This window comes from Panthera onca, chromosome C1, assembly GCF_046562875.1.
Source record: "Panthera onca isolate mPanOnc1 chromosome C1, mPanOnc1 haplotype 2, whole genome shotgun sequence".
Lineage (NCBI taxonomy): Eukaryota > Metazoa > Chordata > Mammalia > Carnivora > Felidae > Panthera > Panthera onca.
Window position 1 is genome coordinate 66,102,103 of NC_138346.1, and position 21,187 is coordinate 66,123,289.

Here is a 21,187-nt window from a genome sequence, read left to right on the forward strand (position 1 = left end):
AGCACTGTGCTGACACATTAATCATTTCCTTTGATTCATTCATTAGCCTGATATGGCAATTACTATTATTTTCCCATTTTATATGAAAAATCAGAGATTAAAAAAAAGCTTCTTTGGCAAAAGATCACATAGACAGTACATGAAGAAGATGCATTCAATTCTAGAGCTGACATGAAAACCTGTTGGCTAAACAAGCTTCCTTCCAACCTACTAATGGTAGAAATTGAGGCTTTTACAAAAGAACTTACCCATGACTTTGACCTCAGAAAGTTCTTCCTGTGTCTTTTTGAAATATGAGTCTAATCGGTCTTAAATTGGATCAGCCACCTTCCAAAGGCTTAATGCTCTGTTTTAAATTCTTTTTACTGTAACATATTCTTATCCAGAAATTTCAGAAGAAACATAATAAATCTTATTAAACTTATTTTAAGAATTCTTTTCCAGAAAACACATCACAAAAATTGTTCAAGGGCTCTTCTAGGAAGATATCATAGCTAAATCATGACAGTTACATAGGATATAAAAAAGAGCACAATGAATGAAGATATTGAGGAATTGGGAAATAATCCAATCTCTCTAATAGCAGATTTAATAATGCAACTTATCTTGAGGTATTCAAAGCACTGTTTGATTTAAATGTATTAGATAAATCAAATTACATATATATATACACACACACCTGTGGGTATATATGCCCTTGACATTCTATAATATTACTTTATAATGAATTACTGTATCTTTTGTATCCTCCACATCTGCTGATTGGGGTATCTGAAAGACCCTAAACTCATGGCTCCATGCAATAAATTTTATAAACTAGAACTTTTCTCTCATCGTATCATATGAAAGATACATCAACATGACTTACACTAATGATCTTTACCTTGCACCCGGCCAAGGTAGACTTTGTCATGTTTCTCCAAAGTAAAGTTACTTTCCCCCCTTTCATATTCTAGTCTCTGGAAGAAAGTAACTAAGTGCAAAGGAGGGTCAGAGAGGAGGTGATTAAGCTCTGTGTCCTAGAGGGGATGTTTGTCTCTTCTCCCCCATTTATTTATTTATTCAGTCATTTAGTTATATCACTCTGTATTCATGGATACTTATTTTATAAGTTGGATTATAATGTGATACTATAGTTTTATTTTGTTGCTCAAGTTCCAACACTGAGTCTTCGGAGCTCTTTCAGTTTGGCTCCTGAGTCCCTTTGACATGCCCCCATTTTCGAGCACTTCCTTATTTTCTGGTACTATAAAGTGTTCCAGCTTTATCTTATGTTTTGCCTGCTTCACCCCTATAATCAGTCATTTCTCCAAGGAGCCCTGAGTCTTTGATCAAAGGAAACCATGATCTAGGTACTTGGTATGCTTACTACTAATATGCTATCACTGCTCCCTGGCCCTCTAAGCAGACCGACCTAGGAAATGTATACACATGTATCTCTAATTATTTCTGTATCCATTCATCTGTATTAGGTTAATCACAAGTTCATACTGATGTCTCTACCTCTAGTCCAGTTCTGCACAGCTCATTCTAGCCTGTGCTTTCCCTTTCCAAGAGTGGGAAACTTGGCCATCACCTTCCACTTTACATTCACTTACTTCTTCAACTCCAGTATACAAATTCTTTTCCTTCTGAAATTATTATTGTTATTATTATTACAAAACATCTTAGAATCTAAGACATTATTTTTTAGAAAAGTACAAGATATTTGCTAAGTCAGTTAAAGAATTAGAACTTTTAAAGTTAAATAAAAATAAAATTGTAGATATAGTTTAATCTTAAAACTGTCTAAATATCCTCAAACAGTATTATTTAAAAAAAAAAAATACAGTTTTTCATTAGGTGACTTTAATAGCTGTAAGAAAAAAAGACAAATTCCATTTACAATGGCCAACCTCCTATGCCAAGGTTTTCTACACAAGTTGGCTATAGGGAAAAGAAAAAGAAAAAAAAGGCACATTTGAGTAAAATCAGATATAATGGATTTTATTCCACTTCCTGAAGACACTCTAAGACACCTAACAATCCTAAATGTGAATAATCAGGTTTCTTCCCCCTGTGTTTCTCTGTTGCACAGGCAAGGGTCTCTACAGACTCAAATGCTACAGAACAGGAATCTCACCTATTAAGGATAACTGGATTTGAGAATACCCAGCTGTACCCTACTCCTACTTCCATCCCTATCCCCAACACTAGCTGAACTTCAAGTGACACTGCCTCCTTGTATCTGAGATGAAGTGAGCACTTTTTAACGGATTTTCCTAAAAACAGTTGATCTCATCAAATTGAACTAATCAGTCATCATCATAACCTTATTAGTTGAAACACAGAAAATACACCATTTCTTTCAAGTCATTTCACAAGGAGTTAAATTCCAAAATTTCATTTTAGATACTTTCTACAAAACATAATTTTAAAAAGAGGAAAATTATGAACTTAACCCTCACCCCCTTTCAGATGGCTTGTTCTAAAGTTTTTCAATTTTAACTGAAAGTCTGCAGTTTGACCCACATGTCTTCTTTTCAAAAATCTCATAGCAGTGTGACTTTTCAAAGATTCCTAGAACACACTTACAAACTCCTCCACACCAGCCTTGTATGAATTTTCTCCAGCCCCTGTCTCGTTTTCCTACAGATATGTGTAAAAATGTTACAGGGGTTTTGTGCAGGAAAAGACAAGCTTTGACAAGAAATCATATCTTAACATCTTAGGTCCAAAGAAGAGGTCCCAGGGCTGAGATGGAGATCTTGCTGTGAGACACATGGCTGTGGTGCGCTGGATGATAGAGAAAGTCACTGTGGTACTGTATATGAAGAACTTGCCAGAAACCCACCCTCTAGAATGCCTAAAGCTTCCCATGGGTAGGTGTTTCACTGCAATCTATCTGCCTGAGAGGGATGCTGAGGTAAATGCTGGCTTCAAGTGCCATCCACTGCAGGAATGGAGCACCACAGGTACCATTCATGCTGCAGGACATAGAGTGAGCCTGGGAAGCTGTGCAAGAGGCTGACTGAGAGCACACCAGGACCAGGAAGTATAACTCCTCCCTTCTTCAATGCCAGCCCAGTGCCCTCTGCTAATAATGCTGTTCTCAGATGGAAAACAAAATATTTATTCATAGGGCCCGCGTCCATTGTTGTAGAACAGACAATAAAACATGAATTTGGAGCTGAGAAGCAATAAATGGATAATTGGCACACTTCCTTATGCATATATAGCTTAAATTATATCAAGATCTGACAAGTTACTACTTATGTGGCTCTGTGGCTTCCAGATATTCTATCAACCTCCAATTTTGTCCACTCCAACCTTGAGGGGGTAAACCTATGCTTTTCTACTATTAGAGCTGAGCACTGGGGTAGAAGACAAGATAGTATTCTGAGACAAAAGAGAAAAGTCACATACTTATAAAGAGTATACTTATAAAGTATACTTATACTTACTTATAAGGTATACTTACTTATAAAGTATACTTAAAGTATACTTATAAAGAGTATAATTCTTATCACAGCATTCTTTGAAAGGCACCCCCCTTCCTGCTTGTTTTATGTCTATTTCAAACAATTGAGATTGTTTAAATTTTTTTAAATATTTATAATCATTATTTGTGGGTTTCACTGGACTACTCACACTGCCAGAATGACTAGAAGTCTGGGTTTTCATTAAAAAGTAGATTTTCAAGTAAAATAGAGTTTCTCAGCATCTTTTTTGTTCTTTGGTTTGTGATAGAAGCTAAAGTATCCAAGTGCTTAAAGCTATAAATCTTACTTCTTTGGAGTTATGAAATATTTTCCAAGATGAGTGTGCTTTCTTAGAATAACTACTAAGACCTCTCTTATTAGTAATATCACTGTTTTTGGCCAGCAGCTATTGGTCCTCTAACAATTTGTGTTCCCCTTTCATTAGAAAAGACTGATTTTGGGGCGCCTGGGTGGCTCAGTCGGTTGAGCGCCGACTTCGGCTCAGGTCACGATCTCGCGGTCCGTGAGTTCGAGCCCCGCATCGGGCCCCTGTGCTGACAGCTCAGAGCCCGGAGCCTGTTTCAGATTCTGTGTCTCCCTCTCTCTGACCCTCCCCCATTCATGCTCTGTCTCTCTCTGTCTCAAAAATAAATAAACGTTAAAAAAAAAAAAAAATTTAAAGAAAAGACTGATTTCTGGAAAGGGGCTGCCCCACCAAGGACTACATTTTCAAGTCTCCATTTCTCTTGGGACCCAAAGAATATAAGCAGAAGTGTCTTGTGTCACATCTAGTCTAAAATGTGAATGAAACAGGTAGATGTTATGAATTTTTTTGTTCTCCAGCTGGAAAAGTATCCACAACTATACATGATGGCAGTATCATAACATAGAAGGAGCCTGAATCTTTGAACTGCCTCATGCAAGCCTGGCCACCAAACACACGTTTTTGGATATAACATGAGTAAAAGACTTCTAGAGTGATAAACTACTAAGTTTTAGGGTTTAATTGATTAGCAGCTGGCAACACCCTAAACAATATATCAAATTGAAAGTAATACTGAAACTCACGTTTGTTGTTAAGATACCAGTAAGATCGTATTTGTGTTCGGACAAAAAATGTAGAAACTTTTGGAGCTGAATTTGACTTTATCCAGTTTCTTAATGAGACAGGTTGGACCTGCTACCTACATTTAAATGCCCTGCAAATACAGGGGATTGTTCTAAATACTATAACCTAAACCACAAGATATTCTGTTGACTTAAACTTTGGACCAGAGTGGGGGTAGAATTGAGAATAGAAGAATTACTCTATCTTTAGATCTGGCATCACTTGATATATACAATTACCAGAATCTAAGAGTATAAAGAAAATTTTGCCCTGCTTTATGATGTCCATAGCCCCAAATTTCCCTATAATTGGTAGGGGAACAAAAAAGGGTTTTAGGGTATGGGAAGCAGAATTACAGGATTTGATTCTCTGTAAACTGAAATGCTATTATCTACCCAGGATAAAGCAAGACCAGTTTGCCAACAGTCATTGTGACTCAAGAATAAGGTACAGTCTCACAGTAAAAAATAACCAAGCAAAGGTGAGGCAGATGGAGTCCTAAACAATAAAAGGTGAACTTGGAATAAATGGCAATAAATGCAATAATGGCAATATTAGAATAACTACTAAGACCTCTATTTTACTTGAAAATCTACTGGTGAACTTGTAATAAATGGCAATAAATGGTGGGACTTAAAGGAGAAATCACAGGTGATTACAGAAAAACAGTAAGAATCAGGAACAGCGTGGAGCCATGCAGGGCGTTCTCCTTCCAGCACAAGAGAAACAGCCCCAACTTACTTGTCCTTCAAATAAGAATGGAAATTCACAATTAAATTTTATAATGTGATACTGAAAAATAAAAATATACCAGTTGTAAGCATGGCACTCCTTCTTAGCTTCCCTGCTCCCCATAAGCATTCCTTCTTTGCCATTGCTGTGTGGGCATTGACAGGTCTAAATTTTTCTTACTTGCAACTAGAATAGCAAAAATGGAAATGTGGATTTAGCCCTCAAAATAGGTGCCAAATGTTTGAACATTCAAAAATGACTACTGCCCCTCAACATTAAGTTTAGGAAGAAATTAGCAACAAATGTGCCGCAAGAGAGATGGGAGTCTGAGATCACCTGACTTCCAAAACTCTGGCAGAATTAGCACTGGAGAAACTTGTTTTATTAATCAAAGAAGAGTTTTAAAAAAAAAACACTAATTACAATGCCTTCTTTTTTTTCTTTGTTATAGCAGAACTTGGATTAGTCAACTGTCAAAGAAGGTACTAGAAGGCATATTCCTTTATATTTTTTTTTTTTATCCTTAACTGGAAACACATGGCCAAAAGACCTATGTTCTCTTCTAACAAATGGCAAAGTGTACAGTGTGCTGAAGAAGTGGGAAAGTTGGAGTTTAGGGGCCCAAATATGTCTCCAACTACTACAGCATGTGAGTCAAACACAACATGTACTTTCCATGGAGCATTCATTTAATATTCTAAATCTTACTTGCTAGAAGAAATGGGATTCTGATGTATTAATGGATTTAGAACTGAAAATAACAAAATCTATAGGTGGAAGGACTCTAATCTTCAATGCTAAATGGAGCTGAGTTACTAATGGACCCGAATGGATATACATTTAATCTTTGGGGAGTTGGGTTGGATTTCATAATATATGAAGAACATATAAAATAAGGAAGATTTCAATTAATTATTTTATTGGCTAGCTTAAAAATGTTTTAGCCATCTTTTCTTTTGGTTTGGAATAACAGGAAATTTTGTCATCTTTATAGCAATCTGATTCTGTAATGGGAACAAAATTATTGACCAAAACAACCCAGTATTATACACAAGCTGAAATTTTATCTGTGAGATGCAGTTCTAAAAAAAATTAATCTATTTGCATCAATAATATGAAAATGTATTTTTATATAGTCATTAATAATATATACATGATTATAGTGTACATTATCATGTATTTGACTTTTATATATCAAAACTTGAGTGTAGAAATTTTACTCATTCCTCCTTTTCATCTCATTTTGAGCACGGTTCCTTTTTTGTTTGTTATAGCTATCTTTCCTCATATATCCCCGGTGCATCAGAAGAGGCCTCCCTCACCTCCAAAAGCTAACTTGGGCCCAAATGAACAGGTAGTAATCCTTCCTTCCTCATCAGTGATTGGTTTAAGAATGGACATGTTAGCCAGTTTGGATCAATGGGATGTGAGAAGTTTTCAGGAAACTATGATACAATTATTCTTTTATCTTCTAGAATTAATTCTTTAAATGACTATTTGTCCATTCTCTTTTATTGTTATGAATTGATCCAAAGCCTGGGACTGATTCCATGATCTTAATAACAGCCTCACTGATGAAACCAACCAACACATAGAAAAGGCAGAGCCAAAAGAGTTACTGGGAAAAACAGCGAGAGACATTGAACTTACTGTTATTTATTTTAGCCAACAATTAATATCAGGTTTATTGTTTAAACAGTTTTATATTAATTTTTCCTGAAGGCATCTAAATTATTGACTGAAAGTAGTTTTTCTAAATATGACAGGGTTTTCCATGTAGAAATTTCTCTCCATTTTTTTTCCCCCTCAAGTATTTGGGAAATCAGAGACTGGGTCTTTTAAATTATTCCTGAGCTTGCCTTTGTCTTGTGGCTTTCCCTCTAATCTAATCACAGATAGACATCAAGACTGTGTACTCTTGATGCCAGAATGTGAAAAATTAATTTCTCCTGAAAATTGAACTTTGGACTTCTATATCTGAAAACTTCAAAGTAGAAATTTTATCACTTCAGCTTAAGAAAATGTCTAACAGTTCTTTACCACTTATGCTGATGTCTCCTAAAAAGGTCCCTTTGTCACAAAAATAAAGGTAATATGATTCTGTTTTTTCTGACAGGTGTTGTCACGGATTTTATTTATACAAGTCACTCAAACTTGAGAACTCAAAGGTTTCTAAATATTATCCACACTGCATAGTGGGAATTCCTATTTCCACTATGTGAGAAGTGAGAAGATAAAGTACTATTGGAAAACTGATATATCATGGTCTATTTTGGTATTAATTTGAATTAATCTATCTAGCTGTCATGAGGCCATTGATATATTGTTCATTCTGAGACAGTCCTTTATTGGCTTCATCATACATCAAATCCACGAACCACAGAAATCTATTTGTGGAATGTGGGTTTAAAAATAAAATATATAACTATTCAAATATTAAAATGTAAAATTCTCTTCTATGTCCTGGGAAATAAGGAAGTTGATACATAGGGACATGAATGCATAAGTAAGAATAAGATACACTGCTTGCCAACCAAAGAGATAATAGATTAATGAGGATAAAGAGGAAATGTGGACAGAAGTAATTTGAAATAGGGGACAAAACTGTGTTTGCTTTTTTCTATTTTTATGTTTATTTTATTTTGTGGTTTTTTTTTGATGGCTTAATATAGAAGCAGCTAGATTCAATTTTTTGAATAGAAAAATAGTTACATATTGTGTCTATTTTAATTAATATCATTATAATGTTTAGCAGTGGGGTGTCCTGCTTTTGATATATAAATACTTCTAAGCTTCAGAATTAACTGTGAAAAAACATAGAAAATAGGGGAAACTTTTTTTAGCTGTGTAACATTTTTGCCTTTAAAAAGGTTTAACTATAATGACAGGAAAGGGCTTCATAAATTTTCTATTACAAGAACTTCAACTTCGAAGGTGATTCTTTTTTTAAATTTTTTTTAACATTTATTTACTTTTGAGAGACAAGGGAGACAGAGCATGAGTGGGGGAGGGGCAAGGAGAGGTGGGGGGGGACACAGAATCCAAAGCAGGTTCCAGGCTGTCAGCACAGAGCCTGACGTGGGACTCGAGCTCACAACCCTGAGATCATGACCTGAGCTGAAGTCGGCCGCTTAACCGACTGAACCACTCAGGCACCCCATTGAAGGTGACTCTTGAAACTTATTTTGAAGGAAGAAGCATCAAGCAAGATTTTTGTCTGTTTATTATTTTTTTAATGTTTATTTTTTTTATTTTGACAGAAAGAGACAGAGACAGAGACAGAGACAGCACATGCACACATGCAAATGGGGAAGGGGCAGAGAAAGAAGGAGAAAGAGAAATCCAAGCAGGCTCTGTGCTGTCAGCACAGAACCTGAGGCAGGGCTCCAACTCATGAACCATGAGATCATGACCTGAGCCAATCAAGAGTCAGAGGCTTAACTGACTGAGCCACCCAGGTGCCCCTCATTTGTTTGTTTTTATTTTAAATTATATTGCTCCTCACCAAGAATTTTCTCTTTCCACTTGCAAGAAATTTTTGAGATTTTCTTCCAGACATGATGCACGTTGCAAATGCAATATTTACATAAAACTGTTGCTCTGGTTTTTATCAAAGAAAAGGCTGAAATATTTAGAATTGTTTGTAATTTCACAAGAATAAAATCCATATATGAGGCAGCAACTGTGGATATATTAAGATTCCATACGGGTGCCTGGGTGGTTCAGTGGGTTAAACATCTGACTTTGGCTCAGATCATGATCTCCCAGTTTGTGAGTTCGAGCCCCGCGTTAGGCTCTATGCTGACAGCTCAGAGCCTGAAGTCTGCTTCAGATTCTGTATCTTTCTCTCTCTCTCTCTCTCTCTCTGCCCCTCCCCCACTCACTCTTGATCTCTCTCAAAAATAAATAGACATTAAAATTTTTTTAAAAAGATTCCATGACAACTCTTACTGATTTATTATTCATAGTTAGAAAAATGCTGCCTTCTTTGTGTCAAAGTAGTCTCGTAGATGAGGCCAAATCTTTTCATATACCTGGAAGACTTGTGGTTCTTCTTTTTTATTTTTATTTTTTAATGTTTTATTTATTTTTGTGAGGGTGGTGAGGGGCAGAGAGAGGAGACACAGAATCCAAAGCAGGCTCCAGGCTCTGAGCTGTCAGCGCAGAGCCTGATGTGGGGCTCGAACCCACAAACCATGAGATCATGACCCAAGCTGAAGTTGGACACTTAACCGACTGAGTCACCCAGGCACCCTCAGCTTGTGGTTCTTCTAAATTTTGTTTATTATCTTGAGTATATTCGCCAGTTTCATGATCCTCATTTTAATCAGTGATTCATGTTTATGGTTGAAAGTGTAAGGGTAAATGAAGGAAGAAACTCATACAAAAGTTAGTTAAATAATTCACTGTGGCAAGGAATAGATCTTAAAGTAGTCTTATGATTTGAGACCAAACATTAAATTTAGTGTAACTTGTGGAAGCATGAAAACCTGATATGTTACAGTAGATTTGGATTCTTATGTTGACTAGTTCATAAATATAGTATCAAAAAGAGCTACTCATTCCTTAGGAAATCACAATGGCTAGCTTATCACTTGCCAGCACTTCAGTATATGTAGGCCAGTATGGATGGTAACATTAACTTATTTGTTAAAAACTAATCATCATTCAATAATATACATTGAATACCCTCTCTATGCCAGCATGATTCTAAGCACTAGGATATAGCAGTAAACAAAACACCATCCCTATTATCACACAACCTACAATCTAGTTGTGGGAGACAAATAATAAAACAAATAAATTGAAATAAACCAAGACAGGAAGTAAATGGTACAAAGGAGAAAACAGAAAGAAGCAAACAGGGTTAAATAACATAGAGAATTGTACGTCTCATGCTGGGTATTTCGATATGGCCTCTCAGGTGAGGCGGTATTTGAACAAACATAAATGTAATGATAGAGCAAGTCATTTAGATATCTGACTTAAAAGCATTCCAGGAAGAAGGAACAGCAAACGCAGACCCTGAAATGAAAATGTTAGTGTTGTATTCAAGAAACAAAAATAAGGCTATTGTAACTGAAACAGAGGTAAGTGGTAGGCGACATAGTCAAAAACATGACTGGGAACCAGATCATATTTGTACTTTTAATGACCACGCTAAGGCCACTGGATTTTACTGTAAGTAAAAAGGGCAGCTATTAAAGTATTTTAATGAGAGTAACATGGTCTCAATAACATTCTGAAAGGATTTCTCTGGATGCTGTCATGGAGAATAAGCTATAAACAATAATGAATGGAGACAAGGAGACCAGTTAGGAGACCAATGAAATAGTCCAAGTAGGAGATGATTGTTAGAAATGATGGAAAGTGGAGAGTAGTCTGATTCTGGAAATGTTCTGAAGGTATGGACAAGAATTCCTTGCTCCCAAGACTGATTAACATTGAAAAATAAGGTTTTCCTATTTTGATTATACATGCAACTTACAAATGCTTTAAAAAGTGAAAACTCAAATCCCTCTTCCTACCAATTTGATATTTTTAGGAGATATGCAATATTACCCATTTTTTTTCCTTTGGAACCTCAATATAGATGCATATTCATGTTTGATTCTCATATGAATATGGTTAGATCTGTCCATCCAGTTAAAATAAAATATACTGTTAGCTCAATAAGACCAAAAAATAAAAGAAAGAAAGAGAGAGAAATTGATTAGAAATGAAGAAGTAAAAATGCCTTTATTTGTAGATAACCTCATCATTTTTGTAACAAATCATATGAAATCTATAAGAAACTTACTAGAATTAATACGTGAATTTAGCAAGATTTTAGGATACAAGATTGATACAGAAAAGTTATTTGTATTTCTATATAATAGACTGACAACTGAAAATTGAAATTATAAAATCCATGGCATCAAAATTATGGAACACAAGAATCAATCTGACAAACCTATATACTAATATCTACCAAACATTGCTGAAAGAAGTTAAGGACTGCCTAAGTAAATGAAGATACACCAATTCTATAAGCAAAAAGACTTAATATTAAGATATCATTTTCCCCCAAATTGACCAACAGATTAAATAGAATCCTAACCAAAATCCCAGCAGATAACTTTGTAGAAATTTTAAAAAGCCAATTTTAAAATTAAATGGAAATGCAAATAACCTACAGTAGAACCTTGAAAAATAAGAGGATTTTTAGGGCAATGGAATGACACTGTAATGGTATATAAATGTCATTATAAATTTTTCTAAACCCATATAATGTGCAAAGAGTGAATCCTAATGTAAACTATGCACTCTAGGTCATAATGATGTGTCAATGTTGGTTCATATATTGTAATAAATGTATCACTTTTGTGGGGGATGTTAATAATGTGGGAAGGCTATTCATATATTGGGGTAGGGGGCATAAGGAACATCTCTATACTTTCCACTCAACTTGGCTATGAACCTAAAACTGCTCTAAAAAATAAATTCTACTAAAAAAAAAGAGGAAATTTTGATTACTAAAACTACTTGATTTAAATATAGTGATGATAACAGCTACAGTAATTATGACTATGTGGTACTGCCATAAAAAAAGACAGATGGGTCAACGAAACAGAACAAAGAGACATGTAAATAGACATGAACACCTAATTTTTGAAAAAGGGGTAAGGGAAACAGTTTTTTCAACAAGTGGTGAATGCAACCCAAATGCAAAAGATCAAACGTTGATACATACTTTGCACCATATACCAAAATTAAGTCAAATGAATCATAAGACAGAAACATAATACATAAAACAAGAAACAAGAAACTTCTAGAAGAACACCTTTAATCATCAGGGTCACAACTAAAATGTGATGCATGATGTTAGGAAAACAGTGGAATAGGAAGCTCCAAGCTTCTGTCCCCCAACAGATCAAAAAGCAGAATATATTAAGACCAACTTTGTCAGAACTCTGGAAAACAAAGCTTTGCAGCAGCCAAGAAATGCTAAATCAAGACAAACCAACTTTAAAATGGAGGAATAACTTGCCCTTGCCCCACCAGTCCCTGGCTCAGCAAGAATCGGGAAGATAGAAGTTTTGTAGTCAAGTGTGGGACCCCAGTCCCAGGTTGTGGTGGAAGTGAACAGACCTGACTCATAAGTTTTTGTGTACACCTGTTCTGACCAGGACTCTGGTTAGTGAGAGGGCTCTCTGAAGAATTGACAAGACACTTGTCTCCGTTTCACCTAGAAACACACCCAGCTTGGAAAGTGGGTAATTGCTCAAAAAAACACTCTAAAATGGATACAGTCTGCAGCAAATTATTACAGTCCTCCCAAACTGCCTCAGGCCTGGGACTAAAAGCACAGGAAAGAGTTTCTTTGGGAAATTGGGCATTCAAAAGCACACACTCATACGGGGGAATTCGGAAAGCCATCCATATGCCCAGGGCAAGATGCATGCTCAGAAATATCTGAGATAACTCTAAGCTTTTACCTAGGCTCAGGAGAAGCATGGCTTTGCACAGAGTCAGTCCGCAAAAAACTAGGGGAGGAGGGAGAGGGACTACATTTATTTTAGGTGTTGGTGTTCAAGAAAATCTCTGTCAAAACACTAGCTCAACACAAGCTAAGAACAGACTTCAGTGACCACAATAGAAGGAATAAAATCTCTGTGAAAATAGTAAGTCACTAAACAAATGGACTACTCAGCTTTCAATTCTCAAAAAAGCCACAAACCCTAGTGAAAGTATAGAATCTGATTTCTGGTGTTGCTACATTATAATATTTAAATATTTAGTTAAAAAAAAATTCACAAGGCATACAGGGGCGCCTGGATGGCTCAGGCAGTTAGCCATCTGACTTTGGCCTCAGGTCATAATCTCATGGCTCATGAATTTGAGCCCCGCATTGGGCTCTGTGCCAATAGCTCAGAGCCTGGAGTCTGCTTCAGATTCTGTCTCCAACTCTCTCTGCCCCTCCCTAGCTGGTGCACTGTCTCTGTCTCTGTCTCTTTCTCTCAAATATAAAGATAATAACATTAAAAAAAACTGGGGGGTGCCTGGGTAGCCCAGTCAGTTCAGCATCTGACTTCAGCTCAGGTCATGATCTCCCAGTCTGATCTATGAGTTCAAGGTCCATGAGTTCGAGGCCCATGTAGAGCTCTGTGCTGACAACTCAGAGCCTGGAACCTGCTCTGGATTCTGTATCTCCATCTCTCTCTGCCCCTCCCCTACTTATGCTCTGTCTCTCTGTCTCCCAAAAATAAATAAACATTAATTTTTTTTTAATTTCTCTCTTTTTGGGGGGTCATCATACAATTTTATTGTAATATGTTTTATTTATTTTATCATTACATTAGCATTACCTAATAATGACAATATAAATAACAATGATGATGATAAATAACATTTATTAAACAATTAATGTATGGCAGGGACCATCACAAGCACACTGTATACATTATCACATATAAATCTCATTAAAACACATTTCAACTCCATTTCAGAGATAAAAAGGTAAAGTCTTAGAAACACATGTGGATATTAACTAAGGGTAGAATTTGAAGCCAGGTACTCTTTTTCAAATTCCTGAACATTTTAACAATTCATTATACCATACTGCTTCTCAGCTGTTTTTGTATACCCATAATACAATTTATCTACTTATATTTATTAAGCTTTTTAGAGTTTTTTGTTTGTTTGTTTTAGATTTCACTATTTTAATGAGCATTTGTATAATATCTTGGAGTTTGTAAGTTTCTTTTTCATTCTTTTTTTCCTTCACCTCTTTCTTTAACAAGACAAAATGAGAACTGGTTTTTTTCTTTGATTTATTCTCATTTATTTTTTATGTTTATTTATTTATTTGGAGAGAGAAGAGAGAGAGCACAATCAGGGGAGGAGCAGAGAGAGAAGGAGAGACAGAATCCCAACCAGGCTCCACATTGTCAGCTCAGAGCCTAATGCAGAGCTCAAACTCACAGTAACGTGAGCTGAAATCAAGAGTCAGATGCTTAACTGACTCCTCCAATTTATCATTTATTTTTATATTTTGTTTTAATCTAGATCAAAATAAGATCCATACATTACAATTAATTGGAATGTCTCTCTCTCTCTCTCTCTCTCCTTTCTTTTTTTTTTTTTTTTTTGGAGTATAGTTGACACACGATGTTACGTTAGTTTCAGGTGTACAACTTAGTGTATTTGACAAGTTTGTACATTATATTATTTTCACCCCAAGTGTGGCTACCATCTGTCCCGTTACTTTTTATTACAACATCATTGACTGTATTCCTTACACTTTGCTTTTTATTCCCATGAATTATTTATTCCATAACTAGAAGACTGTATCACTCAAATATCTCTTATAATTCTAGAGGTCAAAATTCTAATATCAAAGCGGTAGCAGGCTGCATTTCTCCTGGAGGATTCATAAAAGAAAAACTTTTTTTTTCCCTTTCCAGCTTCCAGAACCCATGTACATTCTTGGCTCACGTCCCCTTCCTCCATCTTCCAACTGCATCAGTTCAACTTCTACTTTTGTTGACACATCTTTTTTCTGACTTTAACCTTTTTGTTCCCTCTTTGAAGGCCCTTATAAGTACACTGGTATTTCCCGGATAACTTGGGATAATTTCCCCATCTCAAGATCCTTAACTTATATCCACAAAGTCCCTTTTGCCATATAAAGTAACATCTCTACAAGGTCCAGGCATTCAGACATAGTTTTCTTTTGGCCACCATCATCATTCATCCTACCACTATTTGTCATCAAGAAAATGCAAATTATAACTGTAATGAGATAACTCTTCATACCCATTAGGATGCCTATAATCAAAAAGACAAATAACAATGTTGACAGGATGTGATGAAGTTAGAACCTTAGGGGCACCTGGGTGGCTCAGTCGGTTAAGCATCCAACTTTGGCTAAGGTCATGATCTCACTGCTCATGAGTTTGAGCCCCACTCAGGCTCTGTGCTGACAGTTCACAGGTCACAGCTTGGAGCCTGGAGCCTCCTTCAGATTCTGTCTCTGTCTCTCTGCCCCTCCCCTTATCACACTCTGTCTCTCTGTCTCTCTCTCTCTCAATATAAATAGAAAATAAACATTAGAAACAATTAAAAAAAAAGAAATTAGAACCTTAATACACTGTTGGTGAGAATATAAAATGGTGCAGGCCTTTAGACTATGATCGGGCAGTTCCTCAAAAGGTTACATATAAAGCTCCCACTGACCCAACATTTCACTCCTTAATTTATTCCTTAGAAAAATGAAAATCTATGTTCATAAAAATATCTTACATAAATGTTGATAACGGCATTATTCATAATAGTCAAAAGGTAAAACAACCCAAATGTCCATCAACTGATGAAAAGATAATCAAAATGTGGTATATCCATGCAATGGAATATTATTCAGCAATACAAGTAATAAAGTAGTGATGCATGTTATAACATGGTTAAGTCTTAAAAACGTCATGATATGTAAAAGAAGCCAGTCACAAAATATTACGCATTGTATGATTCCACGTATATGACGTCCAAAATAAGCAAATATATACAGACAGAAAGTAGACTTGGATTTGCCTAGGGCTAAGTGGAGATGGAATGGGGAATTACAGTCAATGGGTCTGGGGTTTCTTTGGGACAGCATTACAATGTTTTAAACTTAGACTCTAATTATAGTTGTACAAGTCTATAAATATACTAAAATCTACTGACTTATTCTTTTAAATCGGTGACGCATGGTATGTGACTTTTATCTCAACAAAGCTTCTGTTTAAAAAAAAATTTAAAAGACTTTACTAAAGGAAATGTTCATTGGAATGATTTCAGGGTTTTCCTACTTAATGTATTAATATAAACAGTGTGTTCTAATTCAATGGTCTGTAAACATGGATGCATCACTTGGAAGATTCATAAAAACACAGACCACTGAGCTTTTAATTTCATTAATGATATTTAGGCTGACCTGAAAGAAATCTATCATTTAACAAACCCTCATTTCCCCTAAAATCAGCACAAATTGTCACTTACCATTTACCAACAGCTAGTTTAATTAATCGTAGTCTGAAATTTTACTACAGCTATCAATATCCTGCTAGATGCATAAGAGAGCAATATATGATTAACGTACATATATATTATTTAAATTTATTAAACAAATGAAAACTCATCATTAAGATGCATGGCAGTTAATGTCCTTTTAGCTCATATCAACTTTCCTTATTCACATTTCCAACTGAAATTTTCAGTTTAACTGAGATAATAAGATCTTCAAGTGGATGGAGTAAATGGATTATTTTGTAGTAACACTAATACAGAGGTGGGAAAACCAGAATTATTACATTTACTTCATATCTCTTTCCCCCCATATCTCTCACTTTGTGTCTTCCAGAAAGCTACCTATTAGCAATAAAATGAAATTTAATTATTACTCATTCACATCTCTTCACTTCATATTTATTAAAGTGTTGTTTCCATTGTTGCAATCTATATTCCTAAAAAAAACCTAGTCTTACTTTCCAGTTAAAACCTGATATTCCGTATTCCCTATATCCATTCACTTATTTAAAACACATTCAGCATGGGGCGCTTGGATAGCTCAGTTGGTTAAGTGTCTGACTCTCTATTTCAGTGTGGAGCCCACTTGAGATTCTCTCTCTCCCTCTTCCTCTGCCCCTCCCCCACTCTCTCTCACACACACTTGCTCTGTCTTTCTCTAAAAAAAAAAAGAGAGAGAGATAGATAAAAGACATTCAGGGTTTTTTATAGTGTTGTCAGACACTGTACCTTTTTTTGCATACAATATGAACAAGGCACCATCCCTTCTGTAACGGAAGACAATAAGAAAGACAGCTGTTTCAACAAAGAGTTAAAATAAACTGGGGTTAGTGTGCTCATGTAGTGCTATATATAGTGCAGCAATAGCATAAGTGACTGCAGTCAGAGAAATGGAGGTTAGGGAAGATTTAACAAAATAGAAATTCTTCAGCTCTGTCATGAAGAATGATGAGAAGTTTGCCACTTTGCCAGAGAGGTGTGGCTGGGTATATATTACAAACAGAGAAAATAGCATAGAAAAAGGCAGGGAATTATTAAATTGTACAGAACAGTTATATAAAAATAGAATTTTATTTTTACCTCTGCTTCAAGGAAGACAGAGTAGAACTACTTTACCTACTGTTCCTTCTGTGTACAACTAAAATGATGAAACTATTTATAAAATAAACATAGGAAGACACTGAAAGGTTGGGATAAGGCAGACTGGTTAAGGACCCTGGGACCTAAGTGATGACATGATATTAAGATTCTTGGGTTTCTTTTTGCATTTTATACCCCATACATGGCATTAGAAAAGCCAGAAACTTGAAAATGAAAAGCGAACAGCCAAAATAAAACAAAACAAAATCAAACAAACAGGAAAGGGGCAGTAGAGGAAGAAAAATTTGAGATAATAACCTCTCTAATCCAGCCAAAACAACAAAAAAGGATCCAGCTATAGTCATGCCAACAAAAGCCAAGCAAGGCTCAACTTCCACCCTCACCAGACTGTTAGCAATACACCCAACCCCATGACAGCGGTCATGTCAACGAAGGTTGAGGCTTAGATTCCCCAATAAGCACTAATGAGCCTCCCAAAACTCCTGTGATGTCAGTGAAGACCTTGGAGAGAACCTGAGCATCCACCCCCATCCAGCATTAAAGAGGCTGCCTTCCTTTTCCTGTGACAAGGTGTAAAAGGGGGCCTAGTGGAGACAGCTTTTGCCACCCAGCATTAATACAGCCCCCTGTCCCCAACCCCACATTGGTGGAGGCCAGATGTAGAATGGCAAGAGGGCACATATGCCCTTCCTAGGCAGGGTGGGATCAGGAGAGGCCCAGCGAGGTGCTGAAATTTCCACTCCACAAAACCATAAGGAGGAGCCTCTTGTACCCACCAGTGGGAAAGCTGGACTTTTACCCCCTTGGCAGTAGTTACTCAATATCTTCATTCTCCTGCAGCAACAGTGTCAGAAGAAACAAGGAAAAACAAAATGTTTAAATAAGACCCACTTTCTTGTAACATGGTACCCAAAATGTCTAATTTCCAATCAAAAATCACCTGTCAAACCAAGAAGCACGAAAATGTCAAATTGAATGGAGAATGATAACTAACAGCCATCAACATTGAGGTTACAGAAATGTTAGACATAAATGACAAGGATTTTAAAACAGCCATCATAAAATAGCCATAATGAGTAATTACAAATACATTTGAAAAAATTAAAAAAAATAAGAAATACCTGAAAAGAAGTAGAGAGTCTCAGGAAATAAATCAAAGATATAAAGAAGAACCAAAGGTAAATTTTAGACTGAAAAATACAATAACCAAAACAAAAGCTCAGCTGATGAGCTCAGCAGGAAAAGGGAGGGAACAGAGGAAATAAATAGTAAACTTGAAAATGGAACAGATAAATTTACTAGAAAATTTTACCAAATGTTTTAAAAAGAATTAACTTCAATTCTGCATAGGTTCTTCCAAGATATACAAGAGAAGAGAACATCTTTCAATTTTATGATGCTGGTATTACCCTAATACCAAAATCAGACAAGTATAGTACAAAAAAAAAAAAACTATAAATCAATTATCTGCAATGAATAGATGCAAGATTCTTAATGGAATATTAGCAAACGAAATTGAGCATATAGAAAAGGAATTATATACCATGACCAAATGGGGTTTAGTCTAGGGATGAAAGGCTAGTTCAATATTCAAAAATCATTCAGTGTAATCCACCATTTTAATTTAAACTGATAAAATTCAACATCAATCCATGATAAAAAAAAACACCTTCAGAAAACTAGAAATAAAAGATATCTTCCCCTAACTGATAAAAGAAATCTACAAAAAGCCTACAAAGAATATTATTCCTAATGGTAAAAGATTGAATGTTTTCCCTCTAAGATTAATAACAGAGCAAGGATGTCTGTTCTTAAGACTCTTATTCAATATGGTAGAGTTCTACACAGTGCGATAAGGCAAGAAATGCTAGCAAGAGAGAAAGACAGAGATAGAGATAAGAAATGAATAAAAGCATCCCTATTTGCAGATGTTATGATTATCTATGCAGAAGATCCTAAGGGATGTGCGCGTGCGTGCGCGCACACACACACACACACACACACACACACACACAATCCTAGAACTAAAAAAGTGAGTTCAGGCATATTATATGATGCAAGACAAATGTAAAAAAATAATTAAATTTCCATATACTAACAATAACACTCAGATACTAAAATTAAATATACGATATTCTTTATATCTACTCAAAAACACTTTGGTGTAAATCTAGCAAAACATCACAGAACTTGTAGGCCGAAAACTATAAACCACTGATGAAAGAAATCAAAGAAAATCTAAATAAATGGAGCACATACTGAGTTCATGAATTGAAAGATTCAACATCATAAATATATAAATTCTCTTCAAAGTCATGTACAGGTTTGATGCCATGCCTATCAAAATCTTAGCAAGGTGTTTGGAAAATATGAACAAGACTGTTCTAAAAATTACATAGAATTTAATTCTAAAATATATGTAGTAAGACATGAGCACTGGAAGAGGTAAAAACAATTTTGAGAAGGAAAATAAAGTGGAAGGAATCTTTGTACCTAATTTCAAGACGGTACACTGATCACATCCCCATCACAGACATTTATTTAGGTCATCTTTAATTTCACTCAGCAATATTTTATAGTTTTCACTGTATAAATCTTTGATTCCCTTGGTTATTTATTCCTATGTATTTTATTCATTTATATGGTTTTATAAGTGGAGTTACTTTCCTAATTAATCTTTTCAGATTGTTCCAATTCTGGTATATAGAAACACAACTGGTATCTGTGTGTTGGTCTTGTACCCTGAAGTTCTGTTGAATTATTTCTTAGCTTTCACTGTCCTCTTGTGGGCTTTCCTTCAGCACTTATTTGCAGGGTAGCTCAGAACCACTGGCTTTCCTGGGATGATTTACCCTCAATTAGGATATAGCTCTGGTACAGAACCCATGGGTGTCCTGGGTGTTCTCAATCAGGAAGTTTATACTTTGGGCTTATTTTTCACATAGATCAACAAAAACGTACATATACTTAAGCTCAATTCATTTTGAGTGATAATTATTTTTGTATAAACTTTTTCTCAAAACTTCTCCCCAGGGCTTCTTCAGGATTGTTTAGACTTCCCAGGAGGTGAGGATGAGGAGACTGAGCAACAGATGTACCTATGACTCTCTTCCCTTTGGGGGACGACTTGCTACACTAGATGAGGTTCTCTGACTCACATAAGCGCAAAGCAAACAAGTGAAGCAAGAGGAGTAATAGGAGAGGGAGATGAGAGAAAAGCTTGCAGAGAAGTGTCAGCCAGCAACTGAGTATAAGAGAAGAGGAATCCCCTGAGAAACCAGAGGGAGAAAGGAGGGATTTGTATTGAGGAAGCCTGCTCTGTACAGTAGTCCCCCCCTTATGCACCTGGGATACATTCCAAGACCCCCATGGATTCCTGAAACCATGGATAAAACTGGAACCTATATATACTCTCTTTTTCCTTTACATAAATACCTATGATAAAGCTTCACTTATAAACTAGGTACAGTAAGATTAACAATAATAACTAATAATGAAATAAAACAATTATAATATACTGTAATACAAGTTATGTGAATGTGCTTTCTCTCAAAACATCTTATTTATTCACCCTTCTTCTTCCTGTGATGATGCCAGAGAATAAAATGTCTACATGATGAGATGATGTGAGGTGAATGATACAAATACTGTGATGCAGCATTAGGCTGCTATTGACCTTCAGACAATATGTCAGGAGGAAGGTCACCTATCTGCTTCAGGACCTCGGCTGACCACTGGT

The 21,187-nt window shown here is 35.8% G+C and overlaps 1 pseudogene; it reads left to right on the forward strand.

Annotated features, from left to right (window-relative positions):
- The first annotated feature begins 2,761 nt into the window (after positions 1–2,761).
- The window catches only part of LOC132670996 (DNA primase small subunit-like), a 67,013-nt pseudogene continuing 48,587 nt past the window's right edge, over positions 2,762–21,187 (forward strand).